At 41.1% G+C, this 19,513-nt stretch overlaps 1 protein-coding gene across 17 annotated transcripts in view; it reads left to right on the top strand.

The window, feature by feature from the left end:
* CDH12 (cadherin 12) overlaps nt 1-19,513 on the top strand; it is a 987,186-nt gene that overhangs the window by 606,861 nt on the left and 360,812 nt on the right. For 15 of the 17 annotated variants that reach the window (XM_053248987.1, XM_053248989.1, XM_053248990.1 and 12 more), the window contains one exon: nt 14,019-14,177. The gene's annotated coding sequence lies outside the window, so the exon portion shown is untranslated. Of the gene's footprint in view, nt 1-13,505; nt 13,523-14,018; nt 14,178-14,642; nt 14,661-19,513 lie in introns of those variants that run through there. The other 2 variants (XM_053248997.1, XM_053248996.1) reach the window with 2 other exon arrangements.

The following is a 19,513-nucleotide window of genomic DNA, read 5'->3' as shown; positions in this document are numbered from 1 at the left end:
GGGCGCTGCCATGACAAATTTTTTTAAAAAAATTTTAATTTTTTTTTTGTTAATACAAATGTTTCCTGCTCAGTGCAGCAGCGCTGCAGCCGTCAAGGGAGCGCGTCGGCGCCCCCTCCCCCACGAGCGGTCCCTTCCACGCTGCCCGCGCCCCCCCCCCCCAATTGCTTTGCTGGCGCCTGGCGGCCAGTCAGTAGCCTGGCTTGGTGGTGGCAGCGGGTGCTTGTGAGGAAAAACCTAAGTATAATGTAGTATGTTGGGGGTGCGGGGGGCGCCATTTCAATGCTTGCCCCGGGCGCCGTTTTCCCTAGTTACGCCTCTGAGTGGAATGAGTCCAGAATCTCATTGCAGCTTCCCCGAAACCTGATACAACAAACAAAAGTTGCTTCTATAATCAATACATGCTGGACCTTGGCTCATTCCTACCGCTGTGTCCCACAGAGAAGGAAGTCATTGTCTTCCCTCTGTGCAGGGACATCAACATACCCGCTGGGCTCCGCCCAGTATGGACTCAGGCCCAGAGAGATCCTTCATGCAGCTTCAACCACTGCATCCATGGAAGCCTCACTGCTTGATGGACATACTGCTGGCAAGGTGCAGGCTGGATCCGGCTGCCCAAGGGTGATCTCAGTGTTCATATCAGGTCTATCATGAGCAGCTTTTGCCCTAAAATGATCCAACCTAACCTACAGGTTTACTGGCAGATGCAAATCCAGTATGCCCAGATCACTTCAAGCCTGCACTAAAGGAATTCCCCCATCCTTATGGAGAAGGAAATTACCAGTTAATTCATACTGAATGCAGTGATGGATTTTGTTCAGTCCCTTCTTGTTTTCTTTCTGTCACAAACTTCTGTGTTAATGTCTCCATGTCCCATTAAGTCTGTCCCCATAATTTATCTTTCCCCTATTTGTCATCTTTTCCTTTTCCCAATTGTTGCTCTCACCTGCTATATCACAAGCTATTTTCAGGAGCAGGATCTGCATATAGAAAGGAGTAAGAATACCTGTAAGGTATTCGCTGTGCTACCGACTTAAATTGATTTAGCAGTTTCCCCCTCTCTCCATTTGATTTAACCCCAGCAACTGGGACTATATGAACCTATGTAGTTATGTGAGGGGGCTGGGAAACAGTAAAATAATCAGTATCTAATTTGTTTGTTTGTTTGTTTAACATATTTGTATACTGCCCACTACCAAGTCTCTGGGCAATTCACAACAATAAAACGAAGACATTTTAAAATAATTAAAACGTATAAAAAGTTTAGATGAAAATAACAATCCATAAAAATGGCAAAATAGCTAAAAAGCTTGGCTGAAGAGATGTGTTCTTAGTTGTTTCCTAAAAGCCAACAGGGATGGAGCAGCTCTAATCTCAGCAGGACGTGCATCCCACAGCTCTGGGGCAACTACAGAGAAGGTTCGCCTTTGAGTTGTAACCAGAGGAGCTGGCGGCACCCTCAGATGAACCTCCCATGAAGATCTTAATAGGTGGCGGGGTTCATAATGAAGAAGGCATTCTATTATTTATTAAAAATCCTGCCTTTCTGTCCTATCAATGGGATACACGAGGCAACTCATAGATACAATTGAAAGCAAGATGTTAAACCTTTGGAATGGTTCGGACTACCATTGCTCAGTCAGCTTCCCGTATGCAAGAGGAGTGAGTGCTCACATGGACTGGGGACTTCAGTCACCCCTGATCACAGTAACTCCTGCTAACTGGGCAAAGAGGCACCTTTTAACCTGGTGATTCTCTTTATTTAGCAGGGGGAGAGTAACTGGCCCTATCCACCCCCAGCACAGTACCTCCAGTGACTGTTGCTGGTGTCTGTCTTATGTTTCGTTTTAGAATGTGAGCCCTTTGGGGACAGGGTTCCATCTTATTTGTTTGTTATCTCTCTGTGTAAACCGCCCTGAGCCATTTTTGGAAGGGCGGTATAGAAATTGAAATAATAATAATAATAATAATAATGCCACAAACAGACAAACACCTGCCACACAATACACCAGATATAACTCTAGTCGAGAAGAAAGAAAAATAAGTCAAAATAATCGACATAGCAATACCAGGGGATAGCAGAATAGAAGAAAAAGAAATAGAAAAAAATCAAAAAATACAAAGATCTACAAATTGAAATTGAAAGGCTGTGGCAGAAAAGACCCAAATAATCCCAGTGGTAATTGGCGCCCTGGGTGCAGTTCCAAAAGACCTTGAAGAGCACCTCAACACCATAGGGGCCACAGAAATCACCATCAGCCAATTACAAAAAGCAGCTTTACTAGGAACAGCCTATATTCTGTGACGATATCTATAACAGCAACAACACTGACAATAAAATTCTGGCATCCCAGGACCTTGGGAAGGACCTCGATAAAACAAACCAGTCAATAACACCTGTCTGTGTAAAATAATAATAATAATAATAATAATAATAATAAATAAATAAATGTTTTAATGGCATGACTCAGACGTTCTGTCCCCCACCTGACTATGCTGGAGAAGACATTCCAGGTGTGATGGGCGATATACATGCACTCATTCTGCAATGTTTGTTGAGTGGCTGGTTGGACAATGATTGTCAGAACCAACCCACTATCAAACATTCACTAAAAGGTACAACACACTCAGGTTAAATAGTGAAACAGAGCCCGCTATAAAAAGAGGGGAAATGGAAATTCAATAATTATATATACTGAAGGCATCCTAGAACAGCTTGGTTTTCACTTGCAAATAAACATAATCGGAGACAATCTGATTATGTCTGAGGAGAGTTCCACAGTCTGGGCAAAGAAGGCCTATTCAGCATACCCACTAGTGGCACCTATGCAGGTGGTGGGACACAGACCAAAGTCTCCACTTGAGGATCTAAGCAAGCAGGCTGGTTCATATGAAAGGAGATGATCCTTTAAAATTATAATGCTTCAAAAATTAGCAAACTACAATTTCCAGAATTCTTTGAGGGAAACCATAACTTTAAAAAACACAACTGAATACAAGAGCCAGTGTGGTATAGTGGTTATAGTGCTGGACTAGGCCTAGGGAGACCCGAGTTCCAATCCCCATTCAGCCATGATACTTGCTGGGTGACTCTAGGCCAGTCACTTCTCTCTCAGCCTAGCCTACTTCACAGAGTTCTTGTGAAGAGAAACCTAAGTATGTAGTACACCGCTCTGGTCTCCTTGGAGGAAGAGCGGGATATAAAATTTAAAAACAAACAATTATGTTTGTACAGTAGAAAAAAAAGTAAGCAAGGATCTGACAGGGGAAAATGTAGCCTCGCTCTAGTGTAAGACTGTGACAGATGACAACTATCAGGAAAATGCTGCTAATGTTTATAACATGAGGAACCATTTAAGACTTCACCATCTTGCATGCCGTCACCATCTCCCCCACTGTGAGGAGATCAGAAGGAAGGATTACCTAATCAGTGGGATGATCAGGATGAACAATGGGAGGTTCCAGAGCCAAATTTGACTGCTGGGAGCAGCAGCTGACTCTGTAGCGGGCAACTCAGAGGCAAAAGAGGTGTGTGAGGCTGTGACAGCGGGTCGTGCTCATCATCTACTTTGTGCGGTTGGATGGGCCATGGCCCTCTCTTTGCTCCTTAAAGTGGTCCTCCATTAAAACTAGTTGTTGACCAGTGTGATACACTCTTCCACAACACTATCTTTTAAAGAAATATGGTACTTGGCAATGCACATAGAGCTGCGTCTTAAAATAGATATCCTAGGAGTGGTGGTTGGATGCATGCCCTTATAAACAATGACCAGCAAACCGCATACAAGAAGGTGACTGTGTCTTGGCAAGTAGAGGTGGACTGTTTTGCCTTACAACATTTGGTATTCCTGTCACCTTCCTTAAATGTCCTCTGTTTAAAAATAGCTATGATAGCAACTATATTTAGACACCTTTAAAAAAAGAAGTGCAGGTTGCTGTTCTATTTTAAGTTGCTTATAACAACAAAAAAATCAATAATTAAACCACTTTTCCTGTTGTGGCCATAGAGTCACCAAGGCAGGGCATTATATTTATCAACATGCTCTCTGCAATAGATGGGAAACAGCTGAGTGTTGGCTTCTTAAAAAAAAATCCAGTCCAAATGCCATTTTTATGAGCCTTATCTCTCTTAGTAACAACCAGTGCATTAAATTTGCCCAGGAGCTAGACTGCACCATTTCTCGGACCTGAAACACAAGCCCTGATCAGACATCAGGGTTGTTTTCTGCATTGGAAGCCTGCATTGCTAACCATCATATTCTGTGCCTTCAATTACTATAGCCATTACAGTGTGGTTGGTATGCATGCATTCATCATTCCACTATCTCTTTATCTGTTATGACTGCTGAATAGGGAAGAAAAGTGGACTTGTTATACTTACCATTTCGAGGCATTCATCACATTCTATCAGTAGAGGAGAGCAGGAAGCCATCAAATAATGCTGTAGAAATTCTGCCATTGCCACTGCCAGTCGCATCACTTCTACAATTAAGAGTTGCTCAGGTAATGGCAATCTGATTGACTGATATAGAGATCTGTCATGTCTGAGCTACTCAGATGGTTTTCACAGCTTCACTTTTGGTGTGCTTAATGTGCAAGCAATCACAAGTAGAAGGATTGTTGAAAATGTGGGCTTATCTGAGATCTTTAGCCCCAAGCCATGGGCTTAATCTGGAGTTCATTGACCAAAATCTCATGATTTAGGTCATAATTTCTGTTTTTATAGATGAGAAAATATGGCTCATTGTCAGTAATTTCCCAAGTGAGCTTTTAAGTCCCAAGTTCTGTACTCTATCCACAGAACCACATTGACTTTGAATAATGTCCTCAGTGCCACGATGTGGTTTGTTTGTGTCTTTTAATTCAATTCACATGTAATTGAATGCAGGGTAAATTTCCTGGGTCTGATAGTGCTGATGTGCAGCTCAATATTCTTGGAGCTGTGTACTAAAATCTCCACTCTTTTCACAAGATCTGTTGCTTGTCCATCAAGAGAGCCTGGCTATGTCAGGTCTGTCTGCAACCCTATGTCCCTCTTCAGCACCGTGCTGTTGTCTGATCCCTTAAGCAGTAGTAAAATGCACATTACTCTCCAATTAACACAGCTCTCCAACCATCTATGGTGGCCTGTGCAATTCTCAAAAGCTTCCCTTGCATTTTTTTTACTTGCAAGGAGGTGTTTTTGATGTTTGTTTTGGTAGGGAACCATTCAAATACGTGATCCACAGATGCAGTCTAAAAATGGCATTGTTCATCCTACCAACTCTGTACTTTTCAAACTCATTCTGCTGCATGTGTAGACCAGGCCTAGGGCTACTCTAATGCACACTATAATACACGTGCAGACCCTGTGTTGCGGGTAGTGGTGGTTTTGATGCTAGTATAGGCCTATCACACTCAACCACCCAAGCTCAACACAGCCCATCAGCGGTGCAATAAAGCACATGGATTTCTTTGCTGCTTAACGTGAGCTGCAAACAAATGCATCTGGTTTACTAGATGTGTTCAAATAGCTTCATGTCACAATTTCAATATAATTCTTATAAAAAGAATACAAAGATAATTTGGGGAAATACTATATTTTTATGCATGCTGTTGAATGAATACCAGCTCTTCCAGAACTCTGTCAGTTGTATTTGGCTGCCGGTAGGGACAGAGTGACTTTTAGTCTCCAAATATTATTTCTACCTAGGCTAGCATAATAGGAATAGGAAACAAAATTGTAGCTCATTTTTTCCTGGCAATGAAGAACAGACATTACAATGGATCATTTCAGATGTAAAACTATGGTTTCCTATTTTACAGAGAGTAGGTACAAGACTAAGTTGCTCTCTTTCCTCTCTCACCCTCTTTCACATGCAATTGAAAGCTTCCACTTTCGGTTTATAATAAATCACAGTTCCCCATTGCATAAGAACTTGGGGAACTGTTTAAACCAGGGATTCTCAACGTGTGGGTCTCCAGATGTAATTGGACTTCAACTCCCATAATTCCCAACCAAAGGCCACTGGGGCTGGGGATTATGGGAGTTGAAGTCCAATTACATCTGGGGACCCACACGTTGAAAATCCCTGGTTTGAACCACAGTTAGGTAATAAACCAGGATTTGAAACCATACTTTGATCCTTGTTTTTCTTATCACAGAGTGGCAAACAATATGAAACAAAATAATAATTGACATAACAATGCAAATAAACAATATTAATCTAACAATCAAAATGCATAAGCCAGAACTACAAATCCAGGAATTCTCTACCTTGCTTTCCTCATCTTTTCCAGGATTCCCTGGAGAATATAGCATCTTTCCCTCTCCTGTTCAATTGGAAGAGACAGACCTTTTGTCACGATCCTCCAAAGATCACTCTGAGCATTTGATTATTGGACCCATTATTATGAACCAGTTACCATGATTACGTTTAGAGGATTCAATTCCAGTTCAGGCTCTAGTATATTCTGGTTCAGTTCCTGTTCGCTGAAAAAAATCCTTCTCTGAATTGGTTTCTAGATTCAGGGATGGTGTCCTTTTGACAATGTGTGTAAGAATTAAAGTGATGAGTGTGGTCAAATTATTTGTAGTGTTCTTTGCTTGTAAAATTGATCCTCATAGCTAAAGATGAAGTATGTTTGGCAGTAGACCTGAAGGATCTGTCATAAAATCCCAGCTCAGACACACATTTATTGGTATACCCTAAATTTTCCATCTCAGAAAGAATTGTGATGACCTAGTTCACTGTTTAGCTGTGGGGGGGGGGGGAAATGGAGGTAAAGTTTATGAAACATTGTAAATACTTATACCACTAATATATATAATAACAACTCTATTTGAATTATATTTGATCCTCACTTGGAGATTCAAGGTGGGTCATCGTGTATTAAAAGAGAAATTAAAGGCACTTTTTATTTATACTGGCTCCCAAATGCTAGCTAAGACAAAGATTTTACACGGACTGATGAAACAGGGAATATTGAGACTTTGGTGGATATCATGGGAAACAGTTTTTTTTCAAAACTCTTTGCAGCTACTGGAAAGAGTCTTCTCTGTGCCCTTTCCATTTATATTTGGTATGTAGATAGCATTGCATTTGTGATCAGTCACCATTGTTTTGCTGCTGAAATCAGCTTCCCTGTGGCAAGTGATCTCTGTTCAACTGATAGTGTTTAGGGGTACTTACACTGTGTGAAGCTCAGCTTTCTCATTGTGAAGGAGTTTTTACGAACCCAGTGCAGATGCTGATGCATTGGTGAGGTGACCTTTGACCCACCCCAAGTCCTGAAGCACAGTAGACCTGTACCAGAAGCATTACAAGGTTGTCAGATTTTAAGGATGCAAACTTTATAAGGATTTAGGACCCTGATATATCACATGTAGCATCATGGCAATTGAGCCGAAGACCATTATGACTAATTGTGCCTGGTGATTGGTTGTGACTGGTAATCCTGCCAAAATCCATAGTTATTATTTTTATTTTTAATGAATTTATGCTGTGCATACTTCCCGTTTGTATAAAGAGCCTTGAACCCAAAGTGCTGAGATTCTTATAATTTTTTTTTTAAGTGAGATTAAAGCATTATTAAATAGCACAGAAAAAACTCCCGCGGCACATGCACTGATATTGCTTTATGTTAACCCTTTAGTTGCATAATGAAATGAGAAAATATTTCTGGATTGCTGAGGCTAAAATACTTTAGCATCTTGAAAGTAAACAAAGCCAACTCTTTGAAGAGGAAGAAAATGTCCTAGTGTTGTAACATTTAGCCATTTATTCCTTCCAGATAAACCATCATTGTCCTATAGGACTGAAAACCTATATCTTTAAAACTTTGGCAGTAATGAGCATTCAGTTAAGAGTTTGGATTTAATCGGAGACTACGACCAATCAAGGATATCACCTTGGTTCTAGCTTGTTGCAAATGTGGTCGAGCAACACCTTCAGTTCTCCTTTTTCTTTCATTTAGATTGTGTGGCCGTGACTATCTGTTGTATTCTATCCAGTAATCTTTTGCAGTTTGTTTGTTTGTTTGGACATTTGTCCCAGGGGGATCCTGTAGAGAGTGTCAGGGGGGAGGAGTCAGAAACGAAAAGGGAGGGAAAGGAGAAGGATAAAATGGAGTTGTTGCTAGGGGTGTAGCCACCATTGTGCAAACGGGTTCAAAGAACCCAGGCCACTAATGGAAAGGGCCGCCAAAGCCCCATGGCTTGGACTTCAGAGGAGCCCAGAGCGAACTCCCCGCTCCCACACCTGGGCTGCCAAGAGCCTGGGCAAACTCTCTGTTTGTTATTTCAGGCAGCACTGAAAATGCCCGATAGGACATTTCCCCCTTTCTCTTCCTCCAGAGAGGGAGAGAAAGGGGGAAATGTTCTATCAGGCAGCTGACACTACCTGAAATGACAAGCTGAGTGCTCTGGAGCCCGAGCCACACCCCCATGCATGTGACATCATGTGCACGGGCGTAACTGGACATGGCCACTGAGTGGGGCCAGACCAGGCCACCATTTGGCTGGCTCTGCAGCTAGTTGTTGCTGAATAAATCTTTAGCTAATTTACATACAATTTCCTTGTGTGTATGGGGGAAGCAGCTATAAAACATTGCTGTTAGTAAAACAACAGAGCAGCAACTTGTTAGTTTTTGGTAAGTTTAACTGAGTGGCACTGGGAAGCATTGCATTCAGATTTTTATTGGCATGCCTTCCTCTTTTGGAACTTGGAAGCTGGGAGTAAACGCCCAGCCTGGTTTTGATCAGTGGTGGGAACCACCGGGCTCGTGGGCGAGCCTGGTGGTTCTCTGGTGGCTAGCCTGCCTAACAACCCCTCCCTTAAATGAGGTTAATGGAGCGGGCACGTTAACCTCATTTTTTGGATTGTGTGACAGCTGTGGCTGCTTGCAGAAGACTGAGAGGAGACATGATAGAGGTCTTTAAAATCATGCATGGTGTGGAGAAAGTTGAAAGAGAGAAAAATTTATTCCTCTTTTGTAACACTTGATTCAGGGGTCATCGCATGAAACTGATTGCCAAGAAATTTAGTACTGACAAAAGGAAGTACTTTTTCACAAAACACATAATCAATCTACGGAATTCTCTTCCACAAGATGTGGTGATAGCCAACATCTTGGATGGCTTTAAGAGGGATGGCTTTAAGATGGCTGGGATGGCTTTAAGAGGGGTTTACATAAATTCATGTAGGACAGGTTTATGAATGGCTACTAGTCTGTGGACTATAGGCCACCTCCAGCCTCAGAGGCAAGATGCCCCTAAATACCAGTTGTCAGTTGGATTTTTAAAAGATTAATTAATATTGAGATAAACTGGTATCTAACTAGCTTAATTACTTAGGGCTATTCTACACAAATAATACTTATTTTTGCTATGTCATTGTGTACTTATTTATTATGATTACTTATTTTTTTACATTTATATCCCACTCTTCCTCCAAGGAGCCCAGAGCAGTGTACTACATACTTGAGTTTCGCTTTCACAACAACCCTGTGAAGTAGGTTAGGCTGAGAGAGACGTGACTGGCTCAGAGTCACCCAGCTAGTTTCATGGCTGAATGGGGATTTGAACTCGGGTCTCCCTGGTCCTAGTCCAGCACTCTAACCACTACACCATGCTGGTGGTAATGTAAGAGCATGAAGGAAAAGGACACTATCACAAGGACAGTCACAAACTACAGTTGTGTGACTGCCCTTTTTCAAACTGTGGCCATCAAATAGCAGGCCCCCTGTAAGTGTTTGGTTCAAGTTTATTCATGAGGCTGTGTGTCCAAATATGTGTATATATATGTGTGTGGGGGGGAGTTCTGCTTGTTTGTGTGAACCAGCTTTAATAATATAAACGGCAGAAAATTGCAACTTTCTCTCAGTCTCTCTTTTTTAAAAGTACAGATGATTTATTGGTGGGATATTTTCTTTCACACAGTGAGAAGGTTTGTCATTCACTTAAAAAGTTACTGCTATCAGTGGAGATATTTCTGTTGTCTGAGAACAGCATATGAGGAATTGGGTTCTTAAAAGGGGGATGGAAATCCCCATTATGTCTTGCAATTAGTGATGCTAGCAAAAACACTCTCTACATTTTGTATTCAGTTAACCAAATCCAAGACTGAAAAGCCTTTCGTTAAACAGAGTGGCAAATATGTACGTTAGAAGAAAATGTCAAGCTTCCTGATATTGAATTTGTTTTCATAGGTTTTTTAAAAAGGATTGCTGTTATCTAAGGAATAAAGTCACTATTAAAACATTTAGAAAGTGCACTTTTAACAAAATCAATGCATTATATTTTGAAAGATCAATGTTTTGGTAATGCACTACTGGCAGTATCTGTTTTATGATGATTGTGTTGATTTTTTCACCAAAGCTGCATCATTATATGCTGCAGCATGCTTTTTGCTGCCTGTAGACAAAAAAAGATTTGCCACTCTGGCTTGAGGGCTTGTGGGGGGGTAGGGGGTTGGGGCAAGTTAAATCTATTTTTGAACATTTTTCAACCACTGCTGTGCGGCAGGGATGGTAGCACAGCACAGGCAGCGGGCACTCACAGAGATGAGTGGAGACTGAGGAGAGGGAGGTGGAGGAGGCAGCAAGAGCTTCTTCCTTGAGCCTGCCTGCTGCCCAAATGACAGGATGGGCCATTTTCGGACCATGCGAAAACCTGTCATTTGGGCAGCAGGCGGGCTCAGGGAAGGAGCTCTTGTCATTGCCTCCACCACCATCAACGATATATTCGCTGTATGGTCTTCAAAGACTCAATACAAATCTTGATTCATGCTGTTTCCTTTCTCCCAGTTATTTAAATACTTGGTTTTCAAGCTCTCTGCATGCAGGGAACCTCTTCACAACTTCTTGTCTGCTAAGGAACATCTGTTATGGAACTTCCGAGCATTTCAGAGGATCCTGGAGCAGATCCTAGGGCCCACATTCTGTCCACATGGAACACTGCTGTGACCTAAGGGTCACTGTGTGAACACTGTGTGAGCTGTCTTTCAAGGAAGATTGTCTACCATTACTAATCCTGCTAACTGAGGCATTAGATTGACTTCTGAGAGATCCTAGCAGTATCCCTTCTATTCCCCCCCCACCATCTGTGCACGGAATGAGTTTGTTTGGAGCGTCACAACCATCAAGCAGCGCATTACAGACACTGAGCTCCAAACTGATCTCAGCAGTGTCCCAAAATTTTGTATCAGTGATGGGCTTAGATATCCTGCTTCTCCTGCAGCATATCTCAGTAAATTGGAGGTCCCAAACCACAGAAGGGCGTTCACCTTGGCTCGCTGCCATGGTCTCCCCTCAGCAGTGCTAGAAGGCCACTATAGAAGGATCCCATTTGCAGAACGTCTATGGCCCTGTGGCTCAGGCCAGATTGAAACCACTGAGCATGGCCTCCTGTACTGCTCGTTCTACAGAGACATCCGTGCCTCTCTCATTCTTCCATTGTTAAGCAAGTTCCCCGGACGTTCGAGACAGTTCTACAGTTCCCTGCTACTCTCTGACCTTAAGCCTACCATAACTTATAGCATTGCCAGATACTGTGTGGCTGCGATCGGCATCCTCTGGCAGATGATGGGCTCTGAGCCTTTTTAGTCCTGACTTGATTCTGTAATTGCTCACTCCTCCCCTTTTACTCCTTTTATTGGTCCTAACATTCAATATAATTTTTACTCTGACTTTTATAGCTCTATTATATTATGTTTTTTTAACTCTACTATTGTATGTCCCCTTTTAATGCCTTTTATGCATTTTATGACTTCTAAACATAGTAATAGTATTATTATTTTATGCATTTACATTTTTAGTATTTTAGTACTTTTAGCTCTTTTAGCATTCACATTTTAACACCCTCATACATTCTAAGTATTATTAGTTCTTTTATTGTTAATATGCATCATCACATATATAACTACGTTCCATTTCCACTTTTATTTACTCGTATTCTCTAACATGTGTTTTTATGCTGGTTTATGACTGTAATAAAGGATGATGATGGTGATGTTTTGAGCATCAATATCAAGGCAGTGTGTGTGTACATGCATTCAGAATGGGGTCTTCCTGATTCAACGTGAGTGGGGATCTAAAATCAACTGAGCAGACATAAAAAAACTTGTGTGCTCACGGACATGTGTATGCCTTAGAGGGAATACTGGACCCTAGTGTCCTCCAGAACATTGTTTGAAAAACACTGACTACAATTTATACTTCAGGTGTAGTGGGCTGACAAATCTGTGGCTTAGGGTCACAAATGTGAATAGCCCCTTACTCGTAATCAACACCTTTTGTTGACCTTAAAGATAGTCCAAGATGATGATAAGGGATTTCACTTGCTATATTGGTAATGTTGACAGTAAGAGATGGCTCAAGTCAGTTTGATGCTTGAGGCAGAAAATTCAAATAGCATCTCCCCCCCGCCCCACCATCCTGTGGTAAGAGTGTAATAATAAGTAAATAATTGCTATTTTGCTGCCCTAATGTACTCCAAAATCTGCTGCCAACATCTGCTGTTTCACACTGCAATGAAGACCACCACTGAGTCCTCTGCATGTACTTATATGGACTGGTGGCCATCCTATGAACTGGCACAGTACTCTATTCTGTAAAAGTTCTGGAAGAGTCTGTACTGTGAAGGCTTCTAAAAAACTATATGGACCTATTCAGGTATTGTTGTCATCATGAACTGTTTACATGTTACCCGATAAGCCTTGCTCTCTGAGCTGATGTGGTATTCTCGCACCCTGCGAGGATGTCTGGTCTTGGGCTTTTGGTCTCTGTGTATTTTTGGTTGTGGTTGGTTATGTATTGTGGGTTTTGAATGTTTGGTTTGGTTATTGTATTTATTGTAAAATGTAATTTTTAATTGCCAACTTGTGTTGTACACCACCTTTTGGTGATGTCTTCCAGGTTTGGTGGTCTTCCAAGTTTTTGGAAGATGATATATAAATCAAATAGGTGCAGTGTTTCTCTCTTCAAACACATGTTATACTCATGGTCAGCAGAGGGTTTGCCTACTGTATCAGCTGAAGGGAAGCGACATTATAACTTGTATACTTACACAGGTATAATAAAAAGTTAGGCTTTTTAAGTTAGCTTTTTACTTGTACATCCTAATAAATTAATGCTTTACATATTTAACCAATATTGACTGGTCCCCTGAACCAAGTCTTTTATTATTGTTGTTGTTAATAATCAATGCCAACTTTCCCAGGGGGTGGGAGTGATTTTTCCTACTTGTGTTAAAACAATTCAGTGAAGCAGACGGTGGATTTCTGTAGTGTGCTGCCAATTTGATAACCCTGTTTGAACAGAACATTTCTCTCCTCAGTAAATAACTTTGTGCCCTCAATGGCTTACTCCTGACAAATGTGCCATGCGGAACCTACTTTCCTCCCACCCAACAATAGTTAATTGCCATCTGTGAGACTTGCCCACCAGAAGCATTTTGTTTCTGTTAGGTTGGAACCTGAGTGTCCCCTCTCTGTGCATAGAGGCGAGTACATGAAGCCGCTCAGTTCCCAGAGCTTTGCATACGGTGAGCATTGTATAATGACAGAGTCTACATCCGTCTGTTTAATTAATCAGCCATAACCCATTTGGACTGCTGATGCACCTTGGAAAAAGCAGCGTTGCAGGAACATGTTTCATTCTACAAGCGTTAGATGGCTGTACGCTGTGCATCACCCACCTTGCAAATTACAACCTCAGCTGCAGCAGCACATCTATTAATCTAGGAGAGATGACATTCCCAAGTGGCCCTGGTGCCTTTTGCGACTCCCTGGCGACCCACCAATCCTCCCGGTGCTTTCTCTACATGTAGGGAGTGTGCTGTGTGTTAATCAGGTCAACAATCATCCCACAGCTCAGGGGAACATGACAGGAACCTATCACAGCAGCCATAAGATCCTTCAGATCTGAGCACGTTTTGTTGAACATCCCCCTTTTAAGCAACACAGCTTTTGTACTCTTTCACTTACTCTGGTCCCTCCCGAGGATTCCAGCTTATCTTTCCCTCTCTCTCCTTTTTTTAGACAGTGAGGAGTTCAACGTCAACAGCGAAAGGCAGCCCAGGATGCATCTCTACCTGGAGGGTGCTGATTGAAAACTTAGATTGCCCTCCAAATAACTGCTGATTTTGAGCCGGTGCTTCCTTCTGTTGGCTTTGTCAAAAGAGAGGATTTTCAATTAAGGTAAGTGCTGCGTTATCTGGTTGACTGCATCACTCTGAATTTTCTGCATTGAAAGTTCTAAATGAGTAAACTGACATTCTGCACTGCAGCAGCTCAGTCGGGCTTGTTGTGTCAGGAGGAAAAACGGGGAGGAATGAAGGGGCTCCATTTAAGGAGAAGTATCCCAGAATAGAACTATTGTCTCAGAAGAATGTGTCTGTTCTTCTTCTTCTTCTTTTTTTAGTTTTACCTGTCAAAAGTCTTAGGGAAGATATTTGATTATGCTTGAAACCTTTGAAGTCTTAATATACTGATTAGAGAGCTAGAGAGATAAATTGTTGTATGGGCACATGCATATGACATGTAAAAAACACTGTATAGGTTTTTTCTTTCTTTCTTTATTAGAACGTCACTTTGCAATAAAGATCTGATGGTCTGAGTCTTTCAATAGAAGGAGGCAAAGGTGATGGAAATGCATGCAGGCATATTTGTTCAGCATTACAGGTTAGAAGTGAGAGTGAAGTGAAGCAAGGATGACTTGTCTCTGGCATGCATATATTTTTAGGGTTAAGCTTATAACATCTAGAGTCGTCGTCCCCCACCCCCGGTAAGATTAGCAGTTGAATCGCAATGGAAGTAGGGGGTGGAAATTGCTTCTGATGTGGTCAGGAAATGAAATCTATAGTTGTCAGCAGTAATAAAGTGTGACGTGAATAGTCATTTTGATTAAAAGGTCGGGAATGGATTGAACAAAGAAAGCTGGGTGATGTTCCCAGAGTGAGAAATAAGCTGGCGGTAGAGCTGCCCTATTTGCAAAGGGAGCAAGACAGGTGAAAGCAGCGTGTCTCAGAAGATTAGTGATCTTTTAAGTAAGAGTCTTCAGCTGCTGGTGTCTGAGAATGCACTTGGGCAGCCAGCCCTAATCGTGGCGGTGGTGAAATGTGTTCAGTCCAGCTTTCTCAGTGTAGTTCACACTAAAAGTTTACAGAACCATGGACGGGGGAGGAAATGGCAACCTGTTCAGAAGTTTGTCGAAATGTGAGGCTGCACATGACACATCTATTTCATATTCTGCTTTCCGCAGTCTTTAAAATTCAGTCCTGCACCAAGGACATTTGGGGTGGGGGAATGGTCTGGCATAACAGAGAGAATCGTTTTGTAAGGTCAGTTCAAGTGTAATTGATGTAGTCCATTTCTTTGCTTTTTCTGCCAGTGCATTTGCAAGGTTCATTAAACATACTTCATTGATTATCTGTGGAACTAATAATAATAATGCTTAGCATTTCAAGTTTTCACTGTGTTTCACACATAGTGCCTCAGTCATCCTCCTTACAGCTATCCTCTATGGATCTAAACACCAGTTTGCTTGTCTGAAGGAATCTTGTGTATTTGATGCTGAGGTGCGATTCAAACCAGGAACGTCCTGAATCACAGCTTTCACTCTTTGCCACAACACCGGCTCTCACACATACATAACAATATGTTGTTTAACACAGTGTATATACCCTTAAGAGAAAACTTTCTTATGCTGTAGATTCATGCACATTTTATTTACATTTTGTTTTAGAAGAGAGTCTTGGAGCAAGTGGTGCCTGCTACCTAGCTACTTTTCTACTACTGTTTTGTTGTGTAGTATATGTTTAGGTTACATTTTTCTCTTGTGCACCGATGCGAACCCACTACATTGCAGTGGCCAGAGTGACTTGCAGTGGTCCATACATGTGAGATAGCATTGTGTTCTCAGGAGCAAAGAGAGATAGGGAAAGGCATGAAAGCACTGTGACATCATCCAGCCAAAGTTAAGCACTGCTGAGTCCCATTGATTTCAGTGGAACACTCCTGTTGGAATCAATAATGCTCACAAGTGCTTAATCTGGACTGGATTGTACCCTCTGGTTTCTTTTAGATTTATCCATATAACTATCTTCAATATTTAAAGTGTATGTGTGTGTGTGTGTTTATAGATAGATATAGATATATCACACAGGCCACTTTTCAACAAAAAATGTTCCCAGTGCAGTTTCCATCATCATCATTATTATTTATTCAATTACTATACCACCCTTCCAAAAATGGCTCAGGGCAGTTTACACAGAGAAATAATAAATAAATAAATAAATAAATAAATAAGAAGGCTCCCTGTCCACAAAGGGCTCACAATCTAAAAAGAAACGTGAGACAGCAACAATGTAAACGTGTCTACCAGCAACAGTCACTGGAGGTACTGTGCTGGGGGTGGACAGGGCCAGTTACTCTCCTCCTGCTAAATAAAGAGAATCACCACGTTAAAAGGTGCTTCTTTGCCAAGTTAGCAGGGGTTAACATAGGAAAAGGAGTTAAGAAAATGAGAACCTCGAGATCTTTCAGCCTAACCTGCCTCACAGGGCTGTTGTGAGGATGAAATAGAATAACCCCGTGTGCTGCCCTGAGCCCCTTAGGGGAAGAGCAGAACAAAAATCCAGTTAACGTAATAGTGTATCATATAGTACAATATCATGATCATTGGGGAGGAACTGAAGGAAAGATGATGGCAACTTTGCTCAATTTCCACAAGAAATGGCATACAAATTGTAAAATCACTTTGGGTATCTAAAAAGTATAATTTAATTATATGGACTTATATTCCTTTCCCATTGCTAAGGCTATAGGGTTTATATAGATAATAATTTTAGGTATATCTTATTTACTTTGCTTTCTCAGTTCCAAACTATTAATCCTTTGCAAGGTTTATATGCTTTGTAAGGCAGCCTGAATATGCCAGCCCTTGTTTTAGTTATCTGCATTCAATCAAGTTTCATAAATAAACAATGGCTTTTTAACATAATTAGTAGGGCTGTGCACAATTGAAAATTCTGGATCAGATCCAGAACGATAGATATTGGTTCTGGTTCCTTTGGACTCTTCAGAATTTTGGTATCAGATTCCCCATAGAAGTGTATGGGGAAAGATAAAAAGTCACTGGAAAAACAAATCAAAATGGTTGGACAGGGAGCTCTGAAATTTCCCCCACAAGTGGGTAAGGATGACCGGACTCTGTGTTTTTAATTACAAGTTAATCTGACCATTCATTGTAAATTAATTTTTAAAAGTAACCCAGGAATTGTACTCACAGAGAACTGCAGAAGGAAAGTGATGTAACATGAGAGAATCTCAGGGGAAGTGATGTAACATCAAAGAATATACCACTTTATTTTTTAAAATTTGTAAGTAAAATGACTTGCTTAAAAAAAAAAAGAAATAAATGCAGATGGATGCCAGAGGATGTCTTCCCTGCCCCCAGCCATGATCAGAAAAATTAAGTGGACTACTGCCACCATTTGGAGCTCCAGAAAACTTTGAAATCCCTTGAATGGTATCGGATAATTCTGGGCCGAAATACACTTCCCTATTTTGAATCCGGATTATCTCAGATACCCTCTGGAATGGCCCACATTGGTCCATTTCCAGAACTCTGGCTTTGATATTGTACAACCCTAATAATTAGTACATATTTGTTTTGACACATGTAGATATTAGTACATACATGAGCCAAATGACTCCTGCAACTAAAATATTTCAAAAGAAAATTATCCATTGATAACAAAAACAAGTTAAAAATGAAACCTATTATTTTTTTAATCAATTGATAACTTTCATTTGATTAACTTTTGTTGAACTTTTGTTAGGCATCCAGGGACTGAATTCTCTGATCATAAGCATCAGATAAATTTCTCTCTCTCCGTCTTTATACAACATACACATACAAATGATATGAAGTTTCTGATGTAATTGTTCATGTGTTCTATAATCTTGCAAGAGAGTTGTGGAATCAAGTGTCTGTGAAGCATCACACTTGAGGATTCAGATAGTTTGGGATTTTTTGGAGGAGCCTCCAGTGTAGTCTTGAGCAAGAAACAATCACAGTTCCAACACTGTTTACTGACTAAGGAGCTGTTTGCCTTTCCTACCTGGTGTTGTAGTATGCATAGCAGAAGTTCAAGCAAGCATGACAAGGTAGCATGTGACAGAAAGGCTATGCATGTAAAAATGTAAGCATGGATATGTCTGACCCTATTGGGCCCAGTTAAGATTGTTGAGATCTATGTGACATAGGCTAAATTTAACCAACATAGCTAGGGCATTGCGAACTGCTTGGATGAAGGTGGCATTGTATATATTAAGAGTGCAAACCCTCATGGTTACTTCACCCCTCAGAACAGCCAACAACTTTTTCCTAGCTATGTAGGGTTCTGGTCCTTCAGTGGGGCATTGGGCTCCTAAATAAGAGAGGGCATCAGCACTACTTCCAGGGTGGAACAGGTCTAAGAGAAGGATCACACAAATTGGATCTCACATTATTTATCTGCCGTGAATGGTGAGAGAGTAATGCATGCACACACACTCCGCCATACCTACTAAATCCTTAGCCAGGTAAGCATATAAACTGGGTTTGTGAAGTGTCAATGCCACTATTGATTATGACCCTCAGATGACTTAAAATTTTAGATGTCTGCATATGTACAGAAGAGCATGGGAGCAAAGGCAGGCATTTGATATTGCTTGCTTATGAAGAGATGTTAAATGTACAGTTTTGTCTATACACTGTATAGTTTTGTATAGTTTTGTGCAACTTATAGTTTTGTCTTTGGGCTCCTTAAAAACATTACAAAGAATACAGATTTGCTCTTCTATTGCATGAAAAAGAAGAGAGATAAGAAGCAGGTACATTCTTACCTGCAAAGATTTTGCCTGCACTATATAAAAATGTCTCAATTCTTCAATGTAAGTTGGAATCTGATGTGGAAAAGTTGTGGCTTGTGTTCATTTGTGTGATGTGCTGCACAGATTCTGACAAACGGGAGAATATTACTAACTGATCAATGTCTGGGACCTCAAACTATTTTTCTACATAGCCTTCTCATTGTTTTTAATTTGGTCATAAGTAAAGTTGTGCCATCGAGTTGGGGTCGACTCCTGGCAACCACAGAACCATGTAGTTTTCTTGGTAGAATACAGAAACAGTTTACCATTGCCCTCTCCTACACAGTATGAGATGATGCCTTTCAGCATCTTCCTGTGTCACTGCTACCCAATATAGGTGTTTCCCATAATCTGGGAAAAATACCAATGGGGATTTGAACCAACAGCTTCGTGCTCTCTAGGCAGGTTACTTCCCCACTGTGCCATTAGGTGTACTATTTTAAAGTGCTGATAATTATTACTAAATAGCACAGTTCTGCTCATTATGATGGGTAGGATGTATGTGGAAGAAAGGGTTTTATACTGCAAGGGCCCTGGAGGGACATAGTTCTTTTGTGTGTACAATATGTGGCCCAGAGAACATATGGCGTCCTCTTCAGATTCCTCTCAGTGAGAGT

The sequence above is a fragment of the Hemicordylus capensis genome, chromosome 4 (assembly GCF_027244095.1).
Source record: "Hemicordylus capensis ecotype Gifberg chromosome 4, rHemCap1.1.pri, whole genome shotgun sequence".
NCBI classification, from domain to species: domain Eukaryota; kingdom Metazoa; phylum Chordata; class Lepidosauria; order Squamata; family Cordylidae; genus Hemicordylus; species Hemicordylus capensis.
This window is presented reverse-complemented; position numbering and strand designations above follow the sequence as displayed.